Here is a 21,417-nt window from a genome sequence, read left to right as displayed (position 1 = left end):
AATAATAATAATAATAATAATAATAATAATAATAATAATAATAATAATAATAATAATAATAAATTAATAATAATAAAATGATAATAATAATAATAATAATAATAATAATAATAATAATAATGTGCGATGCAATGACATGGTTTGAAAATAAGTCTTAGAGTCAATTCAACGAAAACGAAGGTTGTGTGCTTCAGAAATTCGCTAAAGGCAGCAGGTACCCCTTTTTTGCACTCACACAACAAACATTTATGTATTTGTTTTCCAATAGAGTATGTGGATTCGATAAAATACCTCGGATTATTTATTGATAATGACCTTTCGTGGCACAGCCATTTACCATACATCTGAGCTAGACGCAGGAGTGTCGCACGTATATTATTTAATATAAAATCTTTTCTTCCGATGTCGGTTAAAAGAACGGTCATGCACTCGCTCGCGTACAGTGTTTTGAGGTACGGTATAACTGTGTTTGCTTTTTCTTCTGTTCATTGGCAGTGCAGGATCGATGCCATTTTAAAGAGTATACTGAAAAGCGTCGCTTACAATTCTCTTGTGGCGAAGAGTGCAGATCTGTTTTCGTCCCTTTGCTTGCATTCATTTAATTTACTGTTTGTGCAAACTGTTGTCTTGCGCCACTTTTGGAACTCCGATTTCAGGCATGCCTGCACTGCTCCTCGATCGCTCCGAAAAGTTCATCATTTTATTGGGCCGCAACACGCCAGCACAGACCTCCTCCTTAAACTGGGATTACACAATGCCCTCGAGGAGCTCATCGAGGCACAACAAATATCACAATACGAGCGATTGGCCAAGACTAAGCCAGGCCGCCAGATACTCGAGAATCTCGGCATCTCTTACCACACCCAACACGGCGACAAACATGACATACCACGAGATATCCGAACTAAACTCGCAGTTCCATCGATACCCAAGAACATGCACCCCGAACACAACGAGGGCAGACGCGTCAGTAGAGCCAAAGCCATGACTAAGATTTTTGGTCACAACGAGGAAGCGGTCTTTGTCGATGCAGCACGCTATCGGGACCGTCACCGCTTCGTAGCTGCGGTCGTAGACTACACACACCAATGCAAAGCAAGCGCATCAATCACCACAAGACACGTAGAACGGGCGGAGGAAGTGGCTATCGCGCTGGCGATAGCTCACACCAATATGCCTCGTATATCATCAGTGACTCTCAAACGGCCGTGCGAAACTACGCCAACGGCAGAATCTCCCCTAAGGCATTGCGGATCCTTAATACAGGCAAAACTTATGAGGCAGACAAATGCGTACAAATCCTCTGGATCCCAGCGCACACACCTCTAGATCAACCGGAGTTCAGTCCAAACGAGGTGGCGCACAACGTGGTTCAAGGTCTCACGTTCCGAGCCGCGTTCGAAGAAGCAGCCACCCGAACGGACACCTCCGCGGTGGTGTGGGAATGGGACGATCGGCTCGCTAAATTCGGTGACATTACTCAACATTATCGAATGCAAAGGCGGGAGTATCCACCGCCTCACCCCAAGCTCAATCGGGCCCAGTCCGTTCAATGGCGGCAGCTACAAACACGAACATACACGAACCCTGTCATCATGAACCATATATACCCCGAATTATATACAACCAATCTATGCCGGTATTGTAACACCAGAGCCACACTAGATCACATCCTATGGGCATGTCCAGCATTATTCAGCAATACTGGGGTCGCGGCCTCCAATGAGGGCCTTCGGGCGCGTTGGGGGACTGCGCTGCTCAGTTCAGGCCTGGACCAGCAACTGTGGGCTATCCAGCAGGCCGAGGAAGCTTCCGGGAGACACGGTCTCTCCGCTGGCTCCTAGGTGGGAACCCAGCCCAGCAATCTGCCGGAAATCAATAAAGTTCTCTCTCTCTCTCTCTATTGTGCCCCGTTGCGCTACAATATATGGCAGAGCTAGAAGATGTGTTAATGTCCCCCACATTTTCAATGAACTCCCAGATGATATACTCACTGCGACCTCAAAGTGCATCCTACGGAATATGTTAAATTACCTTCGACTCGTGTAATACAGTCTTTTTGTTTTCGACGGTTACCTCATTCTTCTATCATATTATCACGCCGTTTTCTGTTTTTATCTCGTTCACTAGGTATAGTAACGAATGATTTCAGTCCCGTTCGATGTTTCTTACAATGTTTTCGTTGCCGATGTTGCGGGGTCCTATCGCACAAGCCTCTGGCTTTGGCAGACACGATATTTGAATGTACACACTCAAGATGACAAAATTATTATTATTATTATTATTATTATTATTATTATTATTATTATTATTATTATTATTATTATTATATTATTATTATTATTATTATTATTATTATTATTATTATTATTATCCCCAGGGGTCAACTTTATCACCTCTTTTATTTAACATATTTGTAAACGATCTTCCTCTGGTAATTTCTAAAGGCACTATCCATCAGTATGCTGACGATACGGTAATATTAACAAAGCATATAATTATGAAAGGGCTGTGGGCGCCCTGGAAAATACAATACATAGTGTAATGCACTGGTTTGCTTAAAATTGTATTAATGTAAATATCAGGAAGACACAGTTAATATGTTTTAGAAATCCCTTAAAGACCACAGCAATAAACATCCCAGTATTCTTGCATGACCAGCACTGCGTTTCATGTGCGTGTGCTTCTGTTCAATGTGTAGACTGTGTGAGATATCTCGGTTAATTTATTTATAGCAGCATGTCGTGGCAGCATCATCTGGCCTATCTGTGTGCCAAACTTAGGAGTGTCGCTTGGTTGCTTTTTAATATAAAAGGTTTTACTCCATTATCGGTAAAGAAAACCATAGTGCATGCTCTCGCGTGCAGCATATTACGATACGTAATCACCGTGTTCGCTTTCTGCGCATTGCGATGGCAAACGCGAATTGACTGTTTATAAAAAAAAATATTTTGAAAAGTGTTGCCTATGACTGTGGCCATGTGTCAGATGAAAGTTTATTTTCAGCATTAGGTTTCCCTTCATTTCAGTCGTTATTTAAGCAAACTGTTGTTCTGCGTCATATTTGGAAAGACCAATTCAGAGAGAAATATGTAGCCCCTCGACTTTTGAGGGACAACAAGCGTTTTAAACTTCCTCGTTCGTCAACTAGGTATGGTGAAGCACGACGATTTGTCTATGTGCCAAAAATCTTTAATGATCTACCTGACGAAATTTTCTCAGTTCAGTCAAAAAAGGCTTTAAGGAAAAAGTCATCTTCCATTTGAGTTTCCTGTTTTGTATGGGTACGTGTTTATTTGATGTAATTTGGTTGCCTTAACCTGTACGTATATATATGTGTGAAAGAAATGTTCACTACGTTGTCATAACATGTTCTTAATTTTTGTTTTTTGGTCTATATAAGCATGAAAAAAATGTTCACTACGTTGGAATAACATGTATTTAATTTTCGTTTTCTATGTGAGCGTGAAAATATGTTCACGCTACATTGGAATAACATGTATCTAATTTTCTTTTTATTTGCACAATGTTTTGTCGGCACTAAGGTAACGCCTGTATGTACATACGCTGACCTCATCGCTGTTGCCGGCGCTGCCGGGCCTAGTCACACAAGCCATTTAGGCTTCGACAGGCCCGCCTATGTATTTGTTCTTGTGGTGCATAAATAAATTATTATTATTATTATTATTATTATTATTATTATTATTATTATTATTATTATATTATTATTATTATTATTATTATTATTATTATATTATTATTATTATTATTATTATTATTATTATTACAAGCCCCACGCAGAAAGAGAAGCGCCCTGGCAATTTTCTTCTGAAAAGGGTAGCTCGCCCATCCCCTTGAAGCGGAGAGAGAGAGAGAAAAAAAAGGAGAGGAAGGAGATAAGCAAATTAAACAAACTTACGACATTCAGTCATATACCCGGAAATGAGTTGTGAATGTGTTTGTTATCTATTTCTTGTTGGCGCTTGGAATGAGTCGTTGCTGCTGCGCCTGTAAGAATCGGAGGTGAAGCGAAGACATGGTGCCACGTAGACTCCATGGCAATAGCATTCTGCTGCTGAGCAGGAAGTCGCGGTTTCGAATCCCAGTCGCGGTGGCCGCATTTAGATGAGACACTCGTGAACCGAGCTATTTGTGCTCGTGAAAGAAACCACATGGTCGAAATTAAGCAGGAGTCCCTCACTACGATGTTTCTCATACCCAAGTTGTTGCTACGAAACGCTAGTCCCCATCAACGAACCCGAACAGTCACGTACTTCGCGGTGAAGTTTTGTGCAATGGATTACGCGTACGCTACGCATCGTCCTAGAGAGCTGAAAGTGACAGTGCCAGACGCATTACTAATGGAAAGTACTGATGAAATAAATAACTTTCCAATTATTTCGTTTTTCCTTCTAGATAAGAAGCTTAGTTTGAAACGAGAAGTCTAGGTTCTTTTCCTGCACCTTCATTTGTTTTTAATGAAAGAACGCATACGACCGTCTGTTGCACACGAGCGCGCATGCGTGTGTGGGGGCTTGCGTGCGCAAGCATGCGTGTTATCTTTGTTTGAGTGTGAATGCCTGCGCGTGGTTTACTTGTCTCTGTTTTCGGAAGCTGAAGGAGAAAAAGCTAGGCTGCAAACAGAATATCAATGGTGACACGCTGAAGTTTCGGGGAGAAAATCAGACATTTAGGAAATTTGCATCTGTCTAGACTCCAGGAAGGGCACTCTAGAAAAGGTGCGTGATCACTCGAGCGATGAAGAAGCAAAACACACACACATGCACTTTTACCGGATTAACACCAGGTTAGTCTTAGCGACAGGGTAAATTAGTGGCCTAAATAGGGTTGGAACTTTTGTCACGGTATCGCGTTTTGTCTACCACCTGGTCTCTCTATCTCTGGCGGCAAAATACCGTTCAAGCGCTTTATAAGCATTAGTCACGCAAAGGTTGCAGTCACCAGGCCCCGCCCCTCCGTTGCGCACTTCCGTTTCTTGTTATCTCCTACCTAGCTCGTACGTCACCGAGTGGGCGTAAACGGTTGTGTTGCTGACGCAGGAAGCTATTGATTGGGGTCTGCGTCCGCGCAGCAACGCGCTAGTAATGGAGCACAAGAAACGGATGAGCTGAAGGCGTGCGGTCACGCTACATTAACCTTGCTGCTTTCAGGACCGTCTGCCTTTCCGAATGTATTATTCTATGAATGGACAGGTACTTATTTATGATTTGCTTTATATTATTTAAAATGCCGAATTTCATAAAAATATTAAAAAAGAATGCAACTACGCAAACCACCGAGATATTTTTCGGTTCGGCTAGACCTCGTGATCTCATGCTCTACCCATTTAACCTTGGACTCCCAGCGATGGAAGTTGGCGGAGAAACGGTAGAGAGGAAGCTATATCGTAAAATGTGCGAAGTGTCCTAAGAATGCTAATCGCTATAACACAATTTGATCCAAATACGAGAGAATTGAAGTTTTGGCACCCTACACTTACCAGTGTTACGGACTTGTTGGTAGTTCAACATGTCCGATAGGCATACAACACGCGGGTACATAAACACAGGAAACGCGAAACGACACAGACAGCGCAACGTGTATGAATACACTCGTTTCGTGTCTGAATACATACGTTCCTGTTCCCGAGTGCCCCTGTTCCTGAGTATCATATGGGGGAACAGAGACAAACGAAGACACGAAACGAGTGCCTTCATGAAGCGCTGCGTGCGTTGTTCCGGTGTATTCATAGGTGTCCTTTCCTTGTTCTTGAGTGAGCTATACCTATAGACCGTAGCGTCAAGTTTTCAACCAATGTTCACCAGTGCCCATCATTCAGGCACTTTCAGGCACCAATTAATACAGGAGAACACACTATGCCACACAAAATGACCTAATTAATAAGGTGGAACATTAGAACTAACGGTTAACATAGCTACCACGCACACTCAGCAGCTGCATTTTTCATCGTCGAAGTCTAACGCATTCACGTTTTCACAGGAAATTGTACCATGCCTGCTTTTTCGTATATCTGTATAGCACTTTTTTTCTTCCGTGAAAGATACTAAGCAGCGGTTCACGAGATTATTTTTGTTCAAAGTGTGGGAAAATGCTGGTGGATATATTCCGGTGGAAAGAAAACAAAATTCCGGCAGGACCCATTTCGAGATGACTGTCGAAGTTAATGCGATCACCATTCAAGCCAATTTAGCGAAGCAGTGTATTGCTGAAGACACATTTATTTATAAGCTGTAGTAAGTACTTTGACTTTTCCATTGATTCGGCTATATGCAGCATGCAATGTATGCGCGGCCAGCTTGCTCGCCAGTGTCGGCCATCAGGGCATGTCGACGCCTGTATGACGACGGCGCAGCAGTGGTGACGATGAATGAATGACGTCGACGGAACGATGAAGGCGGTATGACGATAATGGAATGACGATGACTGACCAAGATGAATTGACGACGACGGAATTACGAGACTCGGATGACTACATGACCACGAGCATATTATATACCTGGTGGCCCAAGCTAGTAGACAACTTGGTTCAATGGGCGGGAGAACAGTTAGGGAGACACGTAGATAGAAATAGGAAAGGGCGTGAAATGTCCTAAGAATGCTAATTGAATTAATATACCAGCAAAGTAACTCGTGATGAGCCATAATTAAACGGTCTTCGATCGCTGCTTTTCAGTTTTCCTTGATTGCTATTTGTTCCTCCATTTTTTTTATTTCGTTTGATTCAGATTCTTCGTCCTCAGTTTTTTGATGTTCTTAACACTATTTTCTGAGACAGTATTTTTTTTTCTTTTCGCGCTGACAGAACGTAAACACACGTGTTTGTTCTTGGACACCACTGAACCGAAAGTCCCTTAACGTTAAAAAATATTTCCTTAATTTCATCAACATTCAAATGAGCTGCACAAGTCTCAATGGACTTTTCCAAGACCCTTGATGCCGAAGCATTCAAGTGTAACAAGGTGTGCCATATAGTATGGAACTAATTTGCGCTGCAGGTATAAGGCGAGCTGCGGCTAAGTTCCTAAATTTACATATGATATTTTATTGAACGCCACAGCTAACTAAGGGACTTCATTTACCATATTCGTGAGATTTTTGCTGCTTATATGTATGTATACATTATGACACAAGAGCCTGCATGTTGAAGGACAGCATGCAAAAAGCGTTTAAACAAAAGTCCCTACCTTCCTTTTATTGAGGAAAGTAGCTTAAATGTCGTTGCTAGCCTCTTTATTTGATAACACTGCAAACACACTTGGTCAACATAGAGACTTCTTTATGCGAGAGTCGTTTAGTCTTTGTGCTGCCATCTTAATTATCGGCTTTCCTTCATCGTACGACCTTGTCAAAATGGTTTCACGCTGATGAACCTCGCGTTTCTCTGAGGTGCTCACAAAGGTTTTCTCTAATACAACGGCTGCGTTGTTCTGTGAAAACGCCGGTGTACTCGGTGGTGTTTTACCGGCAACTTGACCGGAAGCTTTAGCTCCGCAGCTGCTACCCGAATACATGGTTACGGAGAAATCGTATTGCTCCACATCGACTGCGCCAGATTTGATGGCATCTCTTGCACGTCAAGGAAAAAAAGTTATAATCTACCGACTGCATAAAATGTTCTCAATGTACAGAACTGCAGTGCAATAAAACACAAGGACAACAAAAGAAAGGACCAGGACGAGCGCTGAACTTACAACCGAGTGCTGGTTGTAAGTTCAGCGCTGGTCCTGGTCGTTTTTTTGCGTTGTCCCTGTGTTTTATTGCGCTGCAGTTCTGTAATAATGTACTGATAGGACGCGTTCAAGGTTAGATGCGCTTGGCGTTTTTATGAATGCCAGAAACAGGCAACGGCCAAGCGGAGCGAGTGCGAGCACCAACCACAAGAAGAGTCTTCTTCTTCGTCTTCTGCTGGCGCGCGTATTTGTCACTACAATCACTCCCCGGCGAAAAAGGAGCCATCCTGGCGATCTATGGGACAGGCAGCACTGGTGGGTCGTAGTGCGGCTTCAGTCGGTCGACATGAACAGTTTCGTGTCTGCGACGTCGTTGGTGCGTAGATGGCTGAACAGGCTCAATGACGTAGTTGACCGGGAACGTCTGTCGTAGAACCCGGTAAGGGCCGTCATACTTGGAGCTGAACTTTGTGGAAAGGCCGGGAGTAGACAAGGGAACGCGGAGCCATACTAGCGTTCCAGGTAAATGTGATGGAAAGGACAAGCCGGCGTCTCGACTATGTTTCTGGCTGGCCTGGTTTTGCGCGGTAAGTGAGCGTGCGATCTGACGACATTCTTCGGCATAGGTGGCAGCTTCGGAAGTTCGGATAGATTCGTAGTATCTGAAGCGTCGGGGTGATACAAAAGAATCGTGTCCATAAACGAGGAAGGTTCGCGACCATAAAGAAGAAAGAAAGGAGAGAATCCCGGGGTAGACTGAGTGGCGATATTGTAGGCATACGTAACAAAGTGAAGGATGCGGTCCCAGTTAGTGTGGTCAGCGGAAACGTACATAGCGAGCATGTCGCCGAGAGTGTGATTGAAGCGTTCGTTCATACCATTGGTTTGCGGATGATAGGCGCTCGTAGTTCTATGGACAACGTTGCATTGGCGGAGCAGGGCTTCTACAGCCTCGGAGAGGAATGAACGACCACGGTCACTCAGTAGCTCGCGAGGCGCACCATGTCGAAGAACAAGGTTGTGAAGGATGAACAAGCCGACTTCACGTGCTGTGGCCGCCGGAAGCGCTGAAGCTTCGGCGTAGCGCGTGAGGTGGTCCACGACGACGATAACCCAGCGGTTGCCATCTGGGGTGTACGGTAGAGGGCCGTACAAGTCAATGCCGATACGGTCGAAAGGCCGGGAGGGACAATGCAATGGTTGAAGCGGCCCTGTTACCTGGTTAGGTGGGCTATTGCGGCGTTGACATTTGGAGAACGAGTGGACGTACTGCCGAACGAAGTGGTACATTCCGCGCCAGTAGTATCGAAGCCGTAGGCGTGCATACGTCTTTAGTACACCGGCATGGGCGCATTGCGGATCCGCATGAAAAGAGGCACAGATGTCGGAACTTAGATGGCGAGGAATCACTAGCTACCATTTACGGCCTTCAGAGAGGTAGTTGCGGCGGTACAGGAGCCCTTCGCGGATGGCAAAGTGGCGAGCAGTGCGCCGAAGCGAGCGGTCGGTGGTGCGGGGTGACGGCTGATATAAATACTGTAGAAGAGAGGCTATCCAAGGATTCCGGCGTTGCTCAGATGGCATGTCAGCGAATTGAAGAGAAGAAGAATCATAGCTCGACACAGCCGCAGCACCATAATCGTCAGGCAGTGGTGAGCGCGAAAGAGCGTCGGCAGCCGAATGCTTACGGCCTGACCGGTAGACAACACGGATGTCATAGTCCTGTAGACGAAGCGCCCAACGAGCTAGGCGACTAGATGGGTCTTTTAATGACGGCAGCCAGCACAAGGCGTGGCGATCAGTCACGACGTCAAATGGACGGCCATATACGTAAGGTCGAAATTTGGTGATTGCCCAAACGATAGCAAGACATTCTTTTTCCGTGACTGAATAGTTCGTTTCTGCTTTGGTGAGAGTGCGGCTGGCGTAAGAGACGACGTACTCTTCGAAACCAGACTAACGCTGGGCTAGAATAGCGCCGAGGCCGACTCCACTAGCGTCCGTGTGGATTTCTGTTGGAGCATCTGGGTCAAAGTGGCGTAGAATAGGTGGGGATATCAAAAGATGGCGTAAGGTGGCAAACGCATCTTCGCAAGCGGTTGACCATGCCGAGGTGGCTTGGCTGTTGGCAAGCAGCTGCGTTAACGGGGCGATTATGGACGCTAAATTACGCACGAATCGGCGAAAGTACGAACACAGGCCTATAAAGCTACGGAGCTCCTTCAGCGTAGATGGCCTGGGGAACTCGGCGACGGCGCGAAGCTTTGCAGGGCCGGGAAGGTGACAACTCAAGTTCAGCACGCGCACAGTCAACAACGGCATGGTTAGCAGCAAGAAAGTCCCAACCCAAAATACCGTCTTGTGAACACGGTGAAAGAACGAAAAATTCGACTACATTTCGACGACGGGCCGTAGTCACGTCGATTCGGTGAACAGCTGTTCATCGTTGAGTTGGAGGAGATGTGGTGTGGTGTCTCAGAAGGAAAGCAGCTTTGATTTACTTCGCCCGCACTAGTACGGAGGTCACGACGACGACAGAAACATGCGACATGGCCAGGTAGACAACAGAAGTAGCAAATAGGCCTGTTGTCCTGGGTGCGCCAACGATTAGTGGACGGCGGTGCGGGACGGCGAAAAGGAGGCGGGTTCGGGTGGACAGGCGCACGCGCAGCGTAGAAGTATTGGCTAGTCGAACAGGATCCGTGCTGAGTGGCATTGCTGGTGACTGTGGCGTGCGACCTCAGCATAGGTCAGAGGAGCGGAGACAGGCAGATGCTGGTAGGTGGTTGGCAGAACCTCAGAATTTGCTCCTCTATGGCCTGTCGTAGCGTCGGAGCAAGCGCCTGCGCGGAGTCCGGGACGCAGGAAACAAGGAAAAATTGTCGCGCCACCTCTTCTCGGACAAACTGCTGCATCTGCCGCATGAGCATTGTGGTGTCAGTAGAAACTGAGCTTACAGTTAACGCTGACATGTTGGCTGTGTCAGAGCTCGGGAGGCATGTAGAAATGCGCTGTTTCCGCAACTCGTCGTAGCTCTGACAGTACTGAACAACGTCCGTGACAGTTTGGGGGCTTTTGGCAATCAGCATGTGGAAGGCGTCGTCCTCGATTCCCTTCATGATGTGTCTGATTTCATCGGCTTCAGACATAGCAGGGTTGATGCGACGGCAGAGGTCCACAATATCCTCGATGTAGGACATGAAGTTCTCGCCGGATTGCTGGGCGCGACTGCGTAAGCACAGTTCTGCGCGGAGCTTGCGAACAGCGGGTCGGCCGAAGACTTCCGCGAAACTCGTTTTAAAGGAGGACCAGTTGGCAATATCAGCTTCATGGTTGTGGAACAACAGCTGTGCCACGCCCGCCAGGTAGAAGTTGACGTTGCTGAGTTTGTCGCCGTCCTCCCATTTATTGTGGGCGCTTACCCGCTCATACGAAGTGAGCCAGTCCTCGACGTCGTGCTCGTCGGTGCCGTTGAAAATGACAGGGTCTCGCTGTCGTGGTACGCCGGAGCAGGCGACCGCCGCTGGTGCGGGAGCACCTTGCTGTGATACGTCGTCAGGCATAGCCGAGGCGCGGGGTAGAGTCCGGGTACGGAGTTCCGGGATGAAAAGGGAACCAGCACGCTCCACCAGTACCAACATGCCCAAATAACCACGTTAATTTTTTTATGTACGCAACCATTTTTTAGAAGAGCTTGTGAAATTTGCGTAAAATAAAAGCAAACTGAAGCACCACATTTACAGCTGTGTAATTAAGAAGTAAGAAAAAAATTAGGAAAGATGCGTAAACTGCACCCTCTGAGGCACTTGCCGCAATATTTACGCATGTTTTTCAAAAGTTAAGTCTTCTCACAAATTAGTGCCATACTTCAGAGCGCTGTATCAATTTCGTCAACTTCGCGAGGAAGCGGCTCGTGCTCGCGCTCGGCGCATGCTCGTGCCACTGCTCCCGCGTTCATCGTCGTCGTCGTCTTCCACAGCTGGCTGCGTTGCTGCTCATCATTCCAGCGTACAATTTCACGCCTCTTCTGTCGTCGTAATGGGCAGGCAGTATGAGCCCATTAGTGGTGCATCACTGCATGCTTCGCACCTCCCCAGGTTTCACGTCAGTAGAGCTGCATTTCGCTCAATGAATCATCCGAGCACAGAGGTTTTTGTATTGCAGCCTGAGACGACAGTGCTTCAAGTATGAACTAAATAGTTGTCCATTCGAAGTAAGGCATGAATATAATGTCCTGTGCAGGTGAGAACCGCAGTGGAAACTGCATATACGCACTGTTCAACCTATAAATTTCGTGGCAATTGCCACTAACCAACTGAGGACACAATGTCCAAGTATAATTTTCAACTCCAAATAAACTAGCCTATTCCGTAGATCAGCACAGATGGCGTTACAAAACAAGGATCGATCCTGACATGAAGCACGCCTAGTATTTCGATAAGTTCCTCTCTGCGGTTTGGTATATCAGGAACATTTATTCTTTGGGAAATGATAATATTGGGCAGACCGACAGATGCGTAAACACAAACCTATATTCGAACACGGTACGAGTATTCTAAAAATACGGAAGAATAACCAGAACAATGAAAGGCAGGTGTAACAGAAACTTGATGCAAAAATAAAGAAAACCGCAATTATATTCTTCAATACGCGTAACCATATTTACGAGCCTGTCGGGCTGCAAAGTTTGCAAATGAGCAAGAGGTGAAAACTCACTTGATTTCCTGGTTTGGATAAAACGACCACTTTAAACAGCCGCCGCACCACGCGTATAAGCATATCCTTATGGTAGGGAGGCCCCAATAATCGCAACAGCATATATGGCAAATATAGAATTTTTAAAGAATCAAAAAGCAAACTCTAGAATCGTACACCTGAATTCAAACAAAAGCATTCGTATAACTAAAGCGCGAACACACAGCAACAAAGTGACCGAAAGGAACACAACATTGCGCTATCCTTTATAAAAGTTGCAGGTGAAAATCAATAGCTTTTGCACAAAGTTTATTTTCTCTCTACGACAGACTGATTGTGCTCGGCATAAACAGCTCCACTGTTACGAAAGTTTAAACGTAGAACAAAACGATATCTTTATATCATCCTCAGACCCCAATACAAATATGGGACATAATCATTTTCCAAACTAGTTATTATTATACGCAGGTATGTTAAAACGGGCAATAATTTTTTATTTATTTACCACAGTTAGATGCCAAAAACTGGATCATTTTTTATTTAATAATACTGCAACCCTCATAGAGGGTCATAACAGAGAGGACAATACAATTACATACATCAAATATGGACAATGTCATTGTACGCGAAGTTGCCTAACACTTGTCAATTCACAGTGAATAAGATGTTCACTTGAATGCTGTTCAGCACACGTACACGTACATCTCCATGTACATGAAAAAAGTTTCCATCTCCTCATGTTTGCTAGGGTAAAAGAGCATTTCATTGCCTAAACACAAATATTAAGATGGGACTACGCGTAGTACATTGCCATGTTGCAAGAGCATCGTCGATTTTCAGGCAATCTCGAGGAATTCTAAGCACAACTTCAACGTTGCTTTCCACCGTCTGTCACAACACAGAAGTCTAGATCGATTTAGTGCCAAATTTCTCGAAAGCAGATGACAAGGATATGAGCAAAGAACATCCGTAGTGTTTTACATGCATTGGACTTGATATTCAGGACGAATATTTTGAGCAATCGCTTCCGAGTTAACATTGAAATAAGATTGAAGGCAATGTGCAATAAAACGTACGCGTATAAATAGTCTTGGGAGGATACATATCCAGCGAATATATGTGCAACTTGCTCAGGAAATGGCCCGAAGAATTTATGAAAGTGGCTCCTAATGCACCCGTGAGAGTACTCTCGCAGTATACCTCCGATGATATACCGGGCTTTGGGTTATTTATTCTTGAGCCCATCAACGCTGAAAATTGACCTCTTGACGTTCCCTATATGCTCTTAATGTCGCACGAACGCTTTCTACTCTTTAACCATGACAGGTTCTTTAAAAGCGGTTCAACGTCTATAGGCACTTTAAGGCGTAGCTCCGGGTGGAATTCATACGAATTAGTACTAAAGAACTAAATGTCGCAAACTTGATTGGTTATTATTTCTCGCGTCATTTTCTACTAATGTTCCTGATGATTGGAAACACACACATACGGCGTGTAGACTAAGCAAACGGTGAAACAAATTTAGATCGTCGTCTTAGGCATCTGTCATGAGGAAACTTTCCTGGCACATTATGTAGTCATAAAATATATAGTACGTAACTACAAACCTATGTTTATTTAAGATCTGTGTGGTTCTCAACTGGGCAATCATGTGAATTCCAGCTGTTTGAATTATCAATCCGTATACTTATCGTACGCGTATACGTATACATAATTTTGTATTGAAAAATGAAGAACAAGTGGTGTAATCAATGCCAAGAACTGCGAACTACGAATCACATTTTAATAACATGTCCGGCGTTGGAGGAAAAAAGACAGAAATATTTTTATGACGTTTACAAAATACTAACACCACTTCATCGCTCTCTCATCCTATCTGAAAACGCACTTGTATCTCTAGAAGATATTTTTAATTTCCTAGTGGAAACAGTTTTTTTAAAACAAACTCTAAAGTAATCATTTTCATCAGCACTTTCATCAAATCATATAATCTCATCTTTTGGATGGCGCATCACAGCCTAAGTTGCTTTTGCTCCATAAAACCTTACATAACTAACTAATACGTATCGGCTTGTGAGACTCTTTCAGATTGTCACCGTTTGAACAGATACCCCGAAGGCTTTCAAAGCTGCTGCCCATAGGCCATGGATATGAAAATTAAGAACAAATAAAATAAATGCAATAGCCGCTGCGTGGATTCAACAGTACCGATCGATAGGCCAACACGCCATTTCAATTAACAACATTCCGTCTACATTTCACTATACTGCGTTCGGACTTCCTCAGGGCTGTGTTCTGAGCCTAACGCTACATCTAATATGCAGAAATGATTATCATACTTCTACTACAAAAAGACCTTTGGGCTAAATAAAGAATGAAAAAAAAAATCGCATGAAAGCGCCGGTCGTCGTAACATCCTAGCAACGTGCGAATGACAACTGCAGCAATTCGCAAGCGGCAAGTAACATTTTTTTTCAGATTTCAGATTTCAGATTTTATTAGTTCCAAAAAAAGTTGTTACAACATCAATAATATACAGACAAGGGTCCCAAAGTGAAAGAACTGTAGTGGGACCCTTGGTAAATGATACAACGTGGTGATATCTATACCCAGCAAATGAACGCTATTGTCAAACAACATCGACAGATTAAATACATTATTAGACAATTCAATTCAATCAAGCAAACACGAAACACGAACATGGTAAAAAAGAAACGCGAGAACAAGCATGGATGAAAACAACATGGATGAAACCAAAGAAGTGACATGTGAGAGAGAAGTTTTAAGATACACCGCCAGGATCGTAGTATAGTTATCGCAGGAAATGACACTTAAGTAACTTTTTGAAGATTTCAAGAGAAGAGCATGATTTAATAGTTGATGGTAATTAATTCCTAAGAGAAATAGCTGTGAATGCAGATGTTTTTTTACCGTAATTGGTATGAACCATGGGTAACAAGAAATTGTTATTAGCCGCAAATCTGGTTGCATTTTTATTCTGCAAAAGGTCAACTGCAATGAAAGGAAACGTAAGGTTATTATGAAGCAACTTGTGGAGTAAGACAACTATGTTAAACTGGAACAAATTATTAATAGGCAAGATACTGTACAAGCGAAGTAACGCTGAAGCATTGGATTGCGTAGTACTAGAAGTGATAATGCGTATTGACTGATTTTGGATGTGTTGAATCGATGATAAGTGACAAGCGTACGTGTTGCCCCATGAAACAATACCGTAATTAATGTGACTATGAATGAAAGCAAAATAATTCTCTTCTGACGTCAATATAACCATAAATTTAAGTGAGTGTCATGTGACGGCCCTCAACGGCTTGATTCATGATAAAAGATGTATTTATTTGCTGTTTCAGACTTCTTTCTGGTATTTGTGGTATGTTGCTGGAAGGAATTATTTGCAAGTGACTTCAGTTGCTTTGAAAAATTAAGAAATTATTTGCAAGCGCAGTTGCTACGAATGTATAGTAGTAACCTGCGTTTCCACGCATATGATTGCGTTGAGAAAAGTACTGAAGCAAATAACAGAATTATCTCTGAGGTTGCAAACACTAACAAAAGTAACGATTTGTGAATCAGTGGAGTGAGACGCGACTGTCCATTTGCACTTGTGTATTGTGTTGACGAACGATCGCTCCTATTACTTATTGCATCTGATGATTGTGCAGTGAGTGACCGAAGGCTATATTAATATGGTTTTCATATTTGAAGGCCGGTCATTCAGAACCAATTTCAATGTCTTCAAAGAAGCAAAAAAAGGGAGACGTCCTTTTTATGCACTGTAACTTCGTCATAAATTTATCATTGTACTTCGGCGCTTGATGAGTCGTAGACATGGGGGATTCGTCCCGGAGAAGTGACTCCTGCAGAAAAAGAAAAACACCCTACACGGATGCAGTTATGTTCCCACAAACGCGGCGTTGCAAACGTGGGTGATGAAAGAAGCCTTAGTTTCGTAAAGGAGTTTTCTGTATATTTGAACAAGAAACCTAGAAGGCCGGGCAGTTGGAACCTTTACAGCAATACCCCAATACCCTTACCAATATTCCAAAAAGTTACTTTCTGCGCCACAGTCCTAGCCGAACGTACATCACACTTACGCTTACTACTTGTGTTTTTCTACGCGAATATACCAGATACTCCGCTTCAAATTCCTCAAATGCGATTCAGGCAATAAGAATTCGTGGTTATTTTTACTATATATTCTGGGAGACATGTCAAACTGCAAAGGCGACTGCGAGCTGGTATTGCTGAGTCCGATCATTTTCTCTAGAGGTAAGACACGGTCGTGGACTGTCATCAAACAAGAAGTTGTCGCGATATCGAGGAGCTCTGTACTCGAAGGCATTTCGAATGCCCTAGAATGCCTTCGAATGCCACCATCGGCTGCCAGGCCTGTATAGCAACAAAAGCCTCGCTGCGGCGTCACTATAGTTGCTGATCAGCTTGCATTTGCTTGTTTCCTAAAGTTTGCGCGCGTAAGTCGCAACTCATGTTTTTCCTCGCAGACGTCTGACACGGTGGTCCCTACTTGGTAGTATTTGTTAGTTTAACTGTTGAAGATGTACGGGCTGTTTAAACCAGCTTCAATGAATACCCCCTTCTATGGCTGGTTGTCGTTCGTTCTCATTTACTTTCTCAGATGTTTGCTTGGTTGTCTGTTAGCTCTGCTGTTTTCAATTCTCTTAAACAACTGTGGGAAGCTGCGGTTGTAAACTGAAAGAACTCAGTAGAAATACAGCGCCGAACACAATTCAAGCGGAACCAATCTCACATTCAATGCGTTAACGCGATTAGCATTGAAGCAATGTAGTGACACACCCTATCGCTAAATTATTCACTTCTGTGTAGCCGGCTTCTTCAATATTCTGTTACCGACATCCCTAGCGTGACTTGCGCCTTGTAACATAATCCATAAAAGATAGCTACTAAGGCAGGAACCACGCTTCTGTTTAGTGCTCCTAGCAAGCTGCAGAACCTTTGTATGTAGAAAGGTTACTGAAAAAAAAACAACAACAAAATAACTGAAACATGCGAGAAAGAAAAGAAGAGAGCATGTACGATAGTTTGTAGAATGCCACAACGAAATTTACTTAATTTAGCTGCCATGCTGCCGGTGTGACGTTGGCCAGACAGGTCGTTGCATAAAAAACGACCCTCTGAAAGAACACGCAAATTCTTTGAAGGGTTTGATCCGCAGAAATCTCGCCGTGCATTGCAGCAAGTGCAAGTGTCATCCAGATTTCGACAGGGGCCAGATTGGGCGAAATACCGTGAGCAGAGCACCCGGCAAATATGCGAAGCCTTTTTAATGCACAAAAAAAGAAGGCTGGTGCATCAGCACGCCGTCACTGCTTCTGCACAAAAAAGGAGATAGCGTATCGATCGAGATAGGGTGGCTGTATGTTCCCGACCCCCCCCCCCCCCCCCCCCCTTTTTTTTTTTTCTTCTTTCGTTGTTGTTTTTTTTATAATGTATAAAGTTCGCAGCAAGGAGGAATAAACTCGTATGGTTGCTAGTCAGTGCATTGTGTGTGTCGCTGTTTTTCGCGTACTTCGTCTGAGTGCTGTTCTTCCAGAATTTGAACGTCTATACAGTACTTCTCCGCTGCCACATGTACCAGGACACACTTTTATCATTTTATATATCTTTTTCGGCATATTTCAACAACACGCAATCAATATCACTTCGTTGCGTTCTAGAAGAACGTGCTCAGACAGGAGAAAAAAAAAAAAGAAAACCTTTTGAATGAATTCGTTTTCGGGGCACAGCGTACTGCATCATTTTTTTTAGGCGACGGGATGTACATACGAAATGCAATTTCCGCGGCTTAGAAAGCACGTTTGGCATTGGCGAAGACTGCACTCTTTGCATCACCCTATGTATGATGCTGAGATTTACACTAGTTCTTTGCTAACGAGATAGGCACAAGACGGACATTGCATAGGTGACTGCGCACTCGTCGTCCAAGGCATACATGTCCCTGCACCTTCCATGGAATAATTCCTTCGTCGAGTGATGAAAGCCATTGTCGCTCTTTTATGATGCTGAGCTTGCACCAGTAAGATGCGTGTCATTTCTGTCGGAAAGGGAGCAGTAAGTAACTAACGTCAGAGGACGTATTTCTCATCCACTCTAGCAGGCCTCTTGACTATGAATAACGCTAGCTGAAGTACATGTACTATCGCATTCGTGCAATCCATCTATGGTTGTAGTTCCCTTATAGCACGCTTTATGCAGTGCTTCATGAAGTGTCATGATGGTAAGATAAGATTTCATTACGTTTTCATAATACAAAATCATAATATCCGAGCTGATTAAAGGGCCTTGTATAAGGGGTTTCATATATGATTTCTTACACAGCAATTTTCTGAAAGGGAGTCTTTAGACTACTGCAGATGTCCGTTTTCTATATAGGTGTTTTTACCTTGCATATATATTCAGGAAAGTAAGATGCATAAAACCATGGTTTTAGAACACCGTGGAACCTGGACTTCGTGGCAATTTTCATGGGAGATCATGAGATTAGTATTCAGCCAAGAGTAATAATTTAGCCACGAATAACGGGCTTGAAATTAAGCGGAAAAAGTGGAGCTGGGCAGGCCATGTAATGCGTAGGATGGATAACCGGTGGACCATTATAGTTGCAGAATGGATACCAAGAGAAGGGAAGCACAGTCGAGGACGTCAGAAAACTAGGTGGAGTGATGAAGTTAGGAAATTCGCTAGCGCAAGACATTGGTAATTGGAGATCGCAGGGAGAGGCCTTCGTCCTGCAGTGGACATGAATATAGGCTCATGATGATGATGAACGGGCGTTTATTTTCCAAATAGCTTAGTACTTACAGTAACCAAGCAAGACTGCTTGAGATGGGGGCGGATTCCAGCTATCGCGGCTCTGAGACGTCACGTATAGGCAAGCGCCGGCTTCACGCAGCATAGCTGGCGTGTGACGCAGCAGTTGTTCGCAGCTAGGGTTTCAGCGCAGCACTCATTCTCAACGCTCCTCTTACCAAGATGGATGTCAACCTACAAGGTGTTGTCATCATGTCACAGTCGTCGAGGTCCTTGCCATCTCTGTGGTCATTGCTGTCGTCATTGTTGTTGCATACGGTTGCGAGATTTTGCAGTACAATGTCGGTGATTTGAAAGGAGGTTGGCGGCCACGGGACCAGCCTAGAGGTGCTGTGGTAGTAAATGAGTTCAGAGCCAGAGGAATAGCCGAAGTCTGCAGATTTCATTTCTTTATTTTGCTTTTCTAGAAATGTACGAATTTCCACTTGTCACTTATGCTGCGCAGAGCACTTCGTCGGGAGCCGGGTTTTTATGCAGTTACGAAAGAGACCAGTAATTTATATGTATACGAGGCAGCCGGAGAATTCTCACGGAGCATTTTGTATTTCGCAATTTCGTAACTCACGCGACAAATCACAAGCACAGGGAGCATTTCCACGGCTCAGAAGCGCCTTCACAGTGGTTGCAACATTTTTGAGCATAATAGAGACTTACCCGCTATGCAGTTGCGGAGAAGCGTCAGTTACACTTCGAGAAGTACGCAGTGGAGGAAGTCAAAGTTACCGAAATAGCGTCTTCAGCCTCGGGGCGAGAGTTCGCGCATAAATTTCTTTGGAATAATAATGAAAACACTGAAATTCCTTCATTTGTCAAGGAATGAATGAATGAATACTTTTATTTTCCTTTTTAAGAAAGGGGGGGGGGGGCGGGGGGGGGGGAGAGGGAGGTCTGTGTGCTCCGGTCTCAGCACGTTATGTTGCCAGACGAGAGGAGGGGGTGGGAGAGGAAGTACGCGGAGGATCCGATCAAGTCAAAGGCGTTCACATAGGCCAGTCGCCCTCAAGAAAGACAGTAGTGCCTTTACAGCTTTGTGGGCCGACGAGCGATGGGGACGGTCTTCAAGGAGCACCTGCACGGACAACGGCCGATCGTCCAGTCGTAGCAATGCGATAGATAAGGTTTGTCTTTCCGACTGAAATCGATGACAGCGAAACAATAAATGTTCTATGTTCTCTTCTCCGCTGCAGACGTCGCGTGCAGCACTGTCCGTCATTACAATCAAAGCAGTGTACTCCGAACCGCAGCCTGTATAGAAGCGATGCCTGATGTCGGTGAAACCCGAGTGGAGGTCGGAGTTGGAGCGAAGGGTTCAAAAAAACTGAAAGCGACAGGGGCACAGTTTCTGCAAATGTGCTACAGGGCCGAAGTAGTCCAGCAGCGTGTGATAGCGCTGTCAGTTTATTTTAACGGATACTGAGGGAATTAACGTACCTTTTATGTGCGACGGTTCCTCATTTGTGCAAACGCGGTAGAGAAAATAATTATTACGGCAGAAAAAAAATCCTCAATGATTATTATAAGTCAATGTCAATGCGAAGCATTTCTCTCTTGCTTGTGGCGCAAAGCTAGAACAAACTCATCTCCTCCCGGAAAAATGCTTGCTCGAGGACCCTCCACATTTACCGTAATGGAGGCCAAGGGCTCGCTGCGTATTCCGTTTGAGTCGCCGCGGTGACTTAGCGGTTATGGCGCTGCGCAGCTAAACACGAGGTCACGAGTTAGATACCCGGCCGCGACGGCCGCTTTTCGACGGGGGTGAAAGGCAAGAACCTTTGTGTACCTTGCATTTAGCGCATGGTAAAGAATGCCAGGTGGTCTCAATTATTTCGGAGTCCCCCACTATGGCGTGCCTCATAATCATACCGTGGTTTTGGCATGTCAAATTTCAGAATTTAATTAATTAGGACCTCATCAGGAACTTCAGCGGCCTGGCAGTAATGAGCCTGGCAAATGTTTTTCCGTATGCATGTTTCTTGCCCTATACATCGGCAGGAGCTTCCTTGCAGAGGCGAACTAGCTTGCGAGGCCAAAAGTAAACACTGGCTCTCCATGCCACTGGAACCACAGCTTCATTTGTATACCGCCTACACATAGCACCGGATGGTAAGAATACAGCTCGCCGATACTAAACACTCCGCGCTGCATGAATTATCTAGTTTTT

This window comes from Dermacentor silvarum, chromosome 4 (assembly GCF_013339745.2).
Source record: "Dermacentor silvarum isolate Dsil-2018 chromosome 4, BIME_Dsil_1.4, whole genome shotgun sequence".
Taxonomy (NCBI): domain Eukaryota; kingdom Metazoa; phylum Arthropoda; class Arachnida; order Ixodida; family Ixodidae; genus Dermacentor; species Dermacentor silvarum.
The sequence above is the reverse complement of the archived record's forward strand: the minus strand, read 5'-3'. Positions refer to the sequence as shown.